An 11,666-nucleotide genomic window follows, 5' to 3' on the forward strand; every position below is an offset into this window, starting at 1 on the left:
ATAAGGTCACATGTCATTTATTCAAAACACAAAATGATAAAACAACACTAGACAAACAACACAGTGAAATAATTAAAAGTAACAAGTCATACAAGTCTGCAGTATGCATGTTGGTAGAAAACGCCCTCGGTGTTGGAGAGCGATATCACTACGATATAGAGCCCGAGGAAATGCTTAGTAGCAGAGGGGATATTATATTATATTATTTCAATATACTATATTACAATTGATCATATCTAGTTACAACGTGACCGTTTATATTACAGATTATTCATACTGTCTGCATAGACATTAATATTTAACTTGGTATAGAACTAGGCAACATAATATTATTTTGAATTGGGATACCATTTAACTATATATTTTATACTATAAGGCTACACCGATTTAATTTTATGGATGACATCCACGCGCGCATTAGTTTTCGCCTGTTCTCAAAAAAAAAAAAAAAAAAATCTCCGACGACGAGTCTCCACAGATCGGTTTTCTGTCCGGAACTTGCCGACTCACATTGTCGCAAAGCGCCGACTTGTGGTAAAACTCGTTTTGGACTACCTCAAAACCAAACTCCGCACAGTTAGATGCGCGTTACGTAAAGCGAAAAGACCCATGGGAAAGAGATTGCCTCAAAACATGCAAATTTTGCCATAAATGATCCAACATAGCGACCACACCACCAAAATACGTGAGCATAAAAGTTCAGAGGTGAAACGGAGGGATTGTTGTAGACTGGTACGCAATTGACGTTAGCCAGGGAGACGTTTACACAGCTATACGAAAGGTCGGTAGCGGCAAGCGAGTTTCGCCCAGACAACTTTAAGAACATATTGACATGTCCAGAGTGGCTGTCCCGCGTTTCTTCTGCAACGATGAGAGAAATGGGAGAGGAGTGGAGGTGTATGGTGGCCTAAAAGTCGGTCAGGCGACAAATCATTTCGGTTGCTTTGTCCGCATTGAAGTCGACAAAACTGCAACGAAAGCAGCAGAAGCTCCTTGGCCGAAGTCCCCTTACGGGGTGAAGAAAAGTTTCTTATTACTTTTTTTTCATTTTCTGATTCGGATAATTTGCTTGCACACACATTCAGTAATATTTTGATCATATGACGCATTTTCATCAAGATACATGTACATAATTTTCTGCATCCAAATTTGTGTTGACTCTCTGTTGGTGTTTTTTTTCAATATCGAGCCTCTTATAATTTGTTACATAGTTGAAGTAGTTCTAGAGCATTTGTGTCTACACTTAGTCTATCTGAAGTGTCACTTTAAAAGCTGTAGTTTGAATGTCAAAGAAGTTAATTTCCAGGTTGCTGTTGACAAACTTATTGTTCATTTTTAATTATTTTTTTTTTTCAATACAACACAGTAAGTTTTTCTTTACTATTGAGTTGATGTGTATGCCTTTGGCAAAGCTAACATCTGCCTTATCCTCTTGCCTTTTCAAAATCAAAGGTGATGATACCTGTGACAGTAATACAGTACGAAATGTGTACATCAACATGTGCCTCCTACAAATAAAGACTTGTTTTGTTTTTTGATACACTGTGGTTAAATTCGTAATAATAGCTCCGTAGTCCTGTGGTTTTAGCAGCATTTTTTTTTTTTTTGACCGAATTTTTTTTTCGCCCTCTCGCATTAGTTTTGGGGTCTTCAGAGGATGTCATCCATAAAATTAAATCAGTGTGGCCTAAATATTAAATTGACAATATCTAGTACAAACATGTCTTTGTCTTTATCATACGTGACATATAAAGGTAACTATCTCGGTTTATATAGGCATGATTGAATAAATGACCTTAAAATGAACAAGTACAGGTACAAAGGTGGCTGATGTGATTGACCGGCACAAGTACAATTACAGAGGTGGCTGACGAGATTGTCCGGCACAAGTATAGGTACATAGGTGGCTGACGTGATTGGCCGGTACAAGTACAGGTACAGAAGTGGCTGACGTTATTGGCCAGCACAAGTACAGGTACAGAGGTGGCTGACGTGATTGACCGGCACAAGTACAGGTACAGAGGTGGCTGACGTGATTGGCCGGCACGAGTACAGGTACAGAGATGGCAGACGTGATTGGCCGGCGCAAGTATAGGTACAGAGGTGGCTGACGTGATTGGCCGGCACTAGTACAGGTACAGAGGTGGCTGACGTGATTGTCCGGCACAAGTATAGGTACATAGGTGGCTGACGTGATTGGCCGGTACAAGTACAGAAGTGGAGGACGTTATTGGCCGGCACAAGTACAGGTACAGAGGTGGCTGACGTAATTGACCGGCACAAGTACAGGTACAGAGGTGGCTGACGTGATTGGCCGGTACAAGTATAGGTACAGTGGTGGCTGACGTGATTGGCTGGCACAAGTACAGGTACAAAGCTGGCTGACGTGATTGGCCGGCACAAGTATAGGTACAAAGGTGGCTGACGTGATTGACCGGCACAAGTATAGGTACAAAGGTGGCTGACGTAATTGACCGGCACAAGTACAGGTACAAAGGTGGCTGAAGTGATTGGCCGGCACGAGTACAGGTACAGAGGTGGCTGACGTGATTGGCCGGCGCAAGTATAGGTACAGAGGTGGCTGACGTGATTGGCCGGCACAAGTACAGGTACAGAGGTGGCTGACATGATTGTCCGGCACAAGTACAGGTACAGAGGTGGCTGACGTGATTGGCCGGCACAAGTATAGGTACAGAGGTGGCTGACGTGATTGGCCGGCACAAGTATAGGTACAAATGTGGCTGACGTGATTGACCGGCACAAGTATAGGTACAAAGGTGGCTGACGTGATTGACCGGCACAAGTATAGGTACAAAGGCGGCTGACGTGACTGGCCGGCACAAGTACAGGTACAAAGGTGGCTGACGTGATTGGCCGGCACAAGTATAGGTACAAAGGTGGCTGACGTGATTGACCGGCACAAGTATAGGTACAAAGGTGGCTGACGTAATTGACCGGCACAAGTACAGGTACAAAGGTGGCTGAAGTGATTGGCCGGCACAAGTACAGGTACAAAGGTGGCTGACGTGATTGGCCGGCACAAGTATAGGTACACAGGTGGCTGACGTGATTGTCCGGCACAAGTATAGGTACAGAGGTGGCTGACGTGATTGGCCGGCACAAGTATAGGTACAGAGGTGGCTGATGTGATTGACCGGCACAAGTATAGATACAGAAGTGGCTGACGTGATTGACCGGCACAAGTACAGGTACAGAGGTGGCTGACGTGATTGACCGGCACAAGTACAGGTACAGAGGTGGCTGACGTGATTGACTGGCACAAGTACAGGTACAGAGGTGGCTGACGTAATTGACCGGCACAAGTGCAGGTACAGAGGTGGCTGACGTGATTGGCCGGCACAAGTATAGGTACAGAGGTGGCTGATGTGATTGGCCGGCACAAGTATAGGTACAGAGGTGGCTGATGTGATTGTCCGGCACAAGTACAGGTACAAAGGTGGCTGACGTGATTGGCCGGCACAAGTATAGGTACAAAGGTGGCTGACGTGATTGACCGGCACAAGTATAGGTACAAAGGTGGCTGATGTGATTGACCTGCACAAGTACAGGTACAGAGGTGGCTGACGTGATTGGCTGGCACAAGTACAGGTACAAAGGTGGCTGACATGATTGGCCGGCGCAAGTATAATACAGAGGTGGCTGACGTGATTGGTCGGCACAAGTATAGGTACAGAGTTCACTGACGTTTTTGACCGGCACAAGTACAGGTACAAAGGTGGCTGACATGATTGGCCGGCACAAGTATAGGTACACAAGTGGCTGACGTGATTGGCCGGCACAAGTATAGGTACAGAGGTGGCTGACGTGATTGGCCGGCATGAGTACAGGTACAGAGGTGGCAGACGTGATTGACCGGTACAAGTACAGGTACAGAGGTGGCTGACATGATTGGCCGGCACAAGTATAGGTACAGAGGTGGCTGACGTGATTGGCCGGCACGAGTACAGGTACAGAGGTGGCAGACGTGATTGGCCGGCACAAGTATAAGTACAGAGGTGGCTGACGTGATTGACCGGCACAAGCACAGGTACAAAGGTGGCTGACATGATTGGCCGGCACAAGTATAGGTACAAAAGTGGCTGACATGATTAGCCGGCACAAGTACAGGTACAAAGGTGGCTGAGTGATTGGCCGGCGCAAGTATAGGTACAGAGGTGGCTGACGTGATTGGCCGGCACAAGTATAGGTACAGAGGTGGCTGATGTATTGAAAGTCATATATTACAATACTGGCTCACGTTTGTTGAACAGCTATACTCATGAAAAGGGAAATTTGGGTTTGCCAATGCAAAAAAAGTTAGCATTGCACGAGGTTAAGTTAATTACATGGAGTTAGGAAATCAGCTGAATTATTAAAGTTGTCAAAGAGACTAAAAACTGAACATAAGCATAAAATAACGTATTTGCAATATTAGACGCGCATCACCAGAACAAATACATATTAGCGAAAAATTGTGTTTTTTGTATATTATTATGTTTGCACAAGATAAAATGATATGTTGGTGGGCAGTGTAATGCGTTAATATTAATTTATTTTTTGTTTGCTATATTTCCAGACAAGGAATCCACGAAAACGTGTAATTAAAAAAGAGAACATTATTCACAATAATAAATTAGTTAGTACAAATCAACATGTTTTAGGGAATTGCACAAATTAATGCCTTTTATTCTTGTCAAACAAGTTTATTGAATACTATGTAAGTAGAAAACTTGGAAATTTATTATACATGACTTGGTATCATGTGCCTAATCACTCAAATAGCAAGTACATGTATTATAACACTTTTAAAAGACTGTGTAAATAAATTGGAAATAAATATCTTTGTATAATATCCATATTGTAAAACTGAATAGAAACTGTGTTTACATTCCAAGGAAACTGGCATGATCACGCAAACATCCAAAATGGTCTAAAATGAAAATGAATATTGACATACAAACCTTCCAAACAGTGTGTATGGGATCATGGGAATACACGGTGTGCATCGCAGTATGATAACTGTCACAAAGGTGATTGACAGGTATTGCTTGTTTACAACAATATTGTAAAACTGAATAGAAACTGTGTTTACATTCCAAGGAAACTGGCATGATCACGTAAACATCCAAAATGGTCGAAAATGAATATTGACATACAAACCTTTCAAACAGTGTGTATGGGATCATGGGAATACACGGTGTGCATCGCAGTATGATAACTGTCACAAAGGTGATTGACAGGTATTGCTTGTTTACAACTCTGGAAGGACAATTGGAATATTCCAGGTGTGCATTTACATAACAAAGCATGTTTACGATATACTGACTTGCCTATGAGAGTGTCTGCATTTCAGCGTGAGACAGGTGCTAGCAAGACCACATTTTGATTGGCTACTGTGGGAACCCAGGTGGTGTACCTGAAACTTTATGCTCTATAAATAGGCTAGATTGACAACAGTTATGCTTCACTATTTCAAAGTGTGGTTCTGCTACGAGATTATGAGGCAAGTAATACCGGCTTCTATTCATTCAGTGAGACTTATGAACTTCTCTTCAATTTCCTGCTTTCAGCGGTGCGGAATAACAGCGGTCCTCTGCAAGCAAGATCTCTTTGTTCTTGTGTTGCAAGAAGCCATTGATTGTCGTCAATTTCCGCATCTAGGAACTGTGAGTTATTACCAATACACACTTCCTATACAACCCCCTATTTCAGTAGTACATTCATTGTATTATTCTGTGTTTTGCTTTTTATTATTTTGAGTATTAAAGCCAGGAACTTTAACCTGATATTTGTATGTGTGTATATTTCATTTCTAGTACTAGTGTCTTGTCTACCCCATTCTAGAAGTGGAATAACCCCTGTTCAGTATGAGTTATGTGGATATCAATAAGCAATAATCTTGAATTTGTATATATCAAGCAGAATGCCGTTACAAAATACTATACAAAAGATCAGAAAGCAATTATAATCAACCCCAGGAACAATGAATACGCGATGTCACAGATCAGTGATTACCAACATAGTAAACGGCTTTTGAACAAGTCATTTTGATGTTGCATAAAACATCACACAGCTGTCAATAGATCAGTAACAATGACTTTCGTAGTAGCGTCAAATAAAGCAGAAATAAAGAAACTGATCTCAACTATTGAGAACCTCAATCACAATATAGTTTATGTATCTTTCCAGTCGACTAATTTTGCACTATGAATTATGATTATATGTGTGTAATAAATCAATAAATAAATGAATAAATAATAAATAAATAAATAAATATAATAAATAAATAAAGTGGAATATTCAAAATTGAATATTTATATCTGCAAATCAAGTGGACGTTGTTTTAGAAACCAGACAACCAGTAAAGGCAACTAACACAAAACATGCTTGTATGATATTAATATGGTTGACAGTTGACAGAAAGTCTGAAATATTGGATATGCATTCATAGCTTGCATGTATTATAGTGATGGTAAATGATCCGGTCTGCCAACGAGTCCAAGTTATTTAACACTTTAGAAAAACGATGGTGTTTATGATTGGTTCGACCCTTATATCTGGAGTCAGTTACCGGTATTAGATTAATGTAACTTGTATCTATTCAGTTTATTTTGCCGACTGCCAAAAGCAGACCAAGTTGTGTTGATGTAAAGTGAAACAGTTTTGTAAATTTTGGTTGTTTTATTAATGTTCTGAGAGACTTCCAGTTAGTTTTGGCACGAAGCGGATGTGTTTTAGTGAGCACGAATATATAGCACGAAGTAATCAACAAATCAATTGTGCTCAAAGTTGGCCATGTTTCGATGCTGTGTAGATTACGGATTCCACTGATGCTTAAATCGAGAAAATTAATGACTTGTAAGGTGATTTAAATGGGAGAGTTTTACATACGGTTACTTTACTACTAGATCAGTTGGTCTGGCAATCCACGTGATAATAACATAAAACAAACGAAAACTTAAAGAGACGTTAGAACTTTAATTGATTAAGCAAATGCATAAACTATTCATAAGTCACATGACGTAACGGTTATACTCCGAGAGGAAGCGTTCTTTAAACCCTTGTTATAATGAGGTTTTCTAATCAGGATGTAAAAACAACATTTTGGTGGGGCAAAAGAAGTATTTTTTCAGGTCCAATTTAATTATTAATGATGCAATCGCCTTTCTTTTGTATGAGAGGAACTCATTGTTATTCGCTTTTGACAGAATATGTACCTTTTAGTATTTCTAAATCTAATATATGAGATTTATGGCTTGTACTGTGACTGTATATATTACAAATACACAGTAATCTATATACAGTTTATTTTGCTTTCTATATTACATATAGTGATTCTTTTAATTTAATTCATGGAGTGACTATGAACACGGCACGATTGCTTTCTTGCATACCGGTATATGCTTTGTTCTGTATTATGAGGACTGCTATTCACCCATTAGTCTTTAGGAAAATAGTAAATATATCAGATTACAAATAGTTGCTAAGATATAAATGGATCCGTCCTATTCACATGAACAAAATGTGATGGCACGAGTTTTCGTTTGGTACAGAATATAGCCATGAATACCAAATTAATCTACATCACATCGATACAAATAAAGGCGCCACTGTCGCGTTCAATAGGGTTCCCATCTACAATGTGTTCAACGTGTAAAATAGGATACATAAATCGAAACTAAACCTACTGTGTCGTTCAAACCTGACTAATATGAGAAAGTACACTGACGTAAGGCATATACTTTTGTATGTGTGTACATAGATAATTAATTCATTGTATGCATTGAAAGAGTTACTTTGAATTGCTGAAAAATGATTTGATGCGACTTCAGAACTCATGGAAGCAAAGAACTTAGCTTATACTCTAATCAAGTGTTGTGTGCAATGAACCAAAATACGCGAATATCACTGTATTTCAGTAAACTAGACAATAATTTCTATGCAGTTACTTTCCTGGAAAATCGATTTGCATTGAAATGAATTATAAGATTTTACTCTCAAAGCGTATACATGAATGGTAAATTTACCAGAGCTTGTTCCGATGTAAATGTCGTCAACCAGAAATCTGTGTATTCATGCATTATCTCCTCATTGTCCATCATGTGCATCACTCGTCAGTTTCAGTGATAAAAGCGTGATAAGTTTCAATACATATATAACTATACAATAACAATACCAGTAATCTGATTGGTTCCTGCAAGTTGTTTGACTTCACTAAGCTGTAAAATGAGAACTCAAATATATAGTTCATTTAGAGATTTAAGAATTTAATGTGTATATAATATTATTGTAAATTTCCGGCGGTTCCATAAATATCAGCCTAATTTTATTGACGATTGCATAAGTCAATCTGTGTACCAGTATTCTGACATAATTTAGATATACTGCCGATGAACTCAATGTGAGAAGTTTCTAATGCTGAGACTAGTAGAAGTTTTCACTAGAAGGAAAAGCACTGTGAACACTGCAGCTTGGGCAAGAGTAGGAATCTAATATAAACTGATTTGCTTCAGCCAATCAAATGACTGATTGTGAATAATCGTGTTATGAATAAATCCGATGAGGAATAATGCAAACAAATTTTACAAACGAATAATGCAATTTACTCTCAGGCGTCTTTTCAGAAACTCTATTTTATAGCAAAATTTACAGAAAAATACTCTTCTCTGCAGAAAAAAAAGTGTCAGCAACTTGACCAGAACACTTGAAGTAAGCATACATTGTCATAAGAGATATTAGCTCAATATCTTAATTTATATGTTTTTAGCCATAAATTTGATAATTAGTATAATATATTTGATGTAACTTCTATTTGTTGGGAATTTCCTATCACACTAAACAATTTTTCCCACTTCACCCTATTCCACCGCTCAGTGATTAGGCCATGTCATACCATATTTCGTCTCAAGTGAAATCATATGGGGCAATTTTTCATCCAAAACAAATACACCTGTCTTTGAATTAAGATTACAATAGGAGATTTGTTACCTTCGATTTGATGCATATAATAAAATCAGATTATATTAGCTATTAAAGTAACACAACTCAACATTATAATTTAACAGGATTAGATGTTTGAGTAACGACATGTTTCCCGTCATTTTAGGTGCAAAACACCGTTGATATGTATGTATATATGTAGTGTCGTCATTTTTACACGACCGCTCGTAAATCATAGCTGCATTTAATCACGTTTACTAGAATAACTTAATAAACTCATTTAATTTGTCAGATATGCTAATTAACTATTGACTTCACTTTGATGCGTGTCCAATCACTATGACGTCATCGCTTATATTGCTCTCTCCGTTCGTTTTCCAAGTGTGTCCACTGAATTGAAGAAATATAGCTCATTGATATATACAACGCATTGTTAAACTAACATTTATGTTTATATTGATATATTGTCTGTAAGTTTCAGAAAAGTGAGCGTAAAGCTGCATCTGCAAAGAAATTTTGAACTCTAAAAATGCATCTCGAAACGTTTACAAGTTTATTTTTTTGGATTGAACTATGGTAAGGGGCAGGGGGGTAGCTGGAACACGTTACAGGTAATATAAAAGGCATTTTACGTTTTTACAGAAAATGAATTGAAACTTACATTTACAGTAATAAACAGGTTTTTACACACTACATATAAAGCAAAATTTTAATTACATTTAATTTTTTATAATATATTTGATAAATTGTGTTTAAGAATCAAAATTGGAAATTGTGTAGGAATTGCGACATTTAATGTGGAAAATGCTTTATACGCTTACAAAAAAAAATCTTTTTACAAATTACGGACGAGTAGAATAGCTGATTACATTTTACACCCTGTCCATAACTACAAGTTTACGTTTTTATTTATTAAAATTTCATTATTACGAAAATAAAAACAATAGATAGCTTACGAAAATACCCCTTGCCGACCCAGATAGCAATGTCGACCATCTTGTTTTTCTCTGAACGCTGCCAGTTGTAGTGTTAGTGATACAAGTTGTATCAGTTTGTACATTCATAACCGTGCTTATAGTAACCGTGATTTGATATGTAGGTAGTTAGGTATGACAAATATTTGTTACTGGTGCAATTAAGCATATCATCTTTTAAAATGAGCTGATTTTCACATTAAAATCATGTCAGTGCTTTCATAAAATAAGATCAATTTCTGCTTCTACATCAGTGGCATATAAGTTGCGGCACAGTTGATTGAGCTATTGAAAGATATTACGCATAGTTCGTTTAACATAGAGCGCCACTAGCGATGAAATCATACAATCAGCCGAATCCCAGTAATGGATAGAGGGCATCTCATTCAGTGTCATTTTATGTAAAAAAAAGCTTATCATCAGCCACCAGGGTGACTTGTACTATACAAATCCCTAGGTAAGTTGTAGCAGTGGGGATTTAAGTTGCTAGTGTTTGAATTTTTAATGAATCATGCCTAAGCATAACAGGTCTTCGTGTCACATTCCAGTATTATGTGACTGTTATTGGACAAGTTTTTCTGCTGATTCTCTCTCAAGTGGTTTTGAATAAAGCTACAAAGCATAAAGTAAAAGAAGAGGACAGACATTTTGTCGAAACCGCATTTCGCCAACAACAAAAAAAACTAACCTATATATAGTCTCAAAAGAAGCGATCGTAATATAGTAATTGATGGTCGCAGATTTTGTTTTTACTTTTGATGCGGCATTTTCAATGGGTCATGTAACTTTCCCCGCATGTTACCCCTTCACAGTATCTTGGTGATGAATGTGCAGGTGTTTCTGACCAGACTGCGATTGGTGACGTTTTAGTCGGTCAGTGAGTCAGCATGTGCTGGGTTGCTATTTGAGCGTTTGCCAATGGAGAGAACTTCACGGTTTGGTTAACCATGAAATATGGCTAGACAGTCCACGTACTACCTGGCATTTAGCAATCCGAAATCAAACTGGGAAGTAAGTCTGGTACTACGTTTGAGACGTGTAAATTCGGGAACTTCAGTCGCTGTCTGTGTGAAAATCACTTTCGCGATCATGATTTGAACCATGTTATATTCGTGACAGTACTCATGAAAATGTTAATTAGCATGTTTGGGGAAGATAATAACGTTATATCTAGTACCCTTATATTAATACCCTCTGACGTCATACTTCAACCTATCCAGGTCTGCCTTGTCTACCGTTAATCCTGCAAGATTGGTATCTTGAAAAATTAGTTTAGTTTCATGTAATTGTAATATAAACTTTATCCATTTTCGTTTGCATTTCATCTACTTTACCCCTACATCTTATATCAAGGCAATCCTTATTTTCTCAAAATGTTTGTCTACATTTTTCATTACTAGTGCAAAAAATGTATGTGATTTTAGACGCCAAATTAGATCAAAATTAGTTCGGTAAGAACAGTGAGCTGGAATTAATTAAACTACGTATTGTTATTTGCAAGTATCTCATTAAAGCGGAAGGGTCGTCACCTGCGCACGCACGGGAATTGAGTCCCAATCCACGATAACAGCACACGCTAAAAACGCAAAGGCTCATGGTTAGACGCATGTGTGTAAACGATGACACGCTATGGCCATCTGACGCATACGCAGGTGACGACTCCCCCGCTTTAAATTAAGTGTTTTATCTCGGCGATCATTAATGCCTAAATTGCTAAACAATTCGTGTACTAAGTATATCATATCTCAAAGT

Source organism: Saccoglossus kowalevskii, chromosome 19 (assembly GCF_978046115.1).
Source record: "Saccoglossus kowalevskii chromosome 19, keSacKowa6.1, whole genome shotgun sequence".
In the NCBI taxonomy this organism is placed as follows: Eukaryota; Metazoa; Hemichordata; class Enteropneusta; family Harrimaniidae; genus Saccoglossus; species Saccoglossus kowalevskii.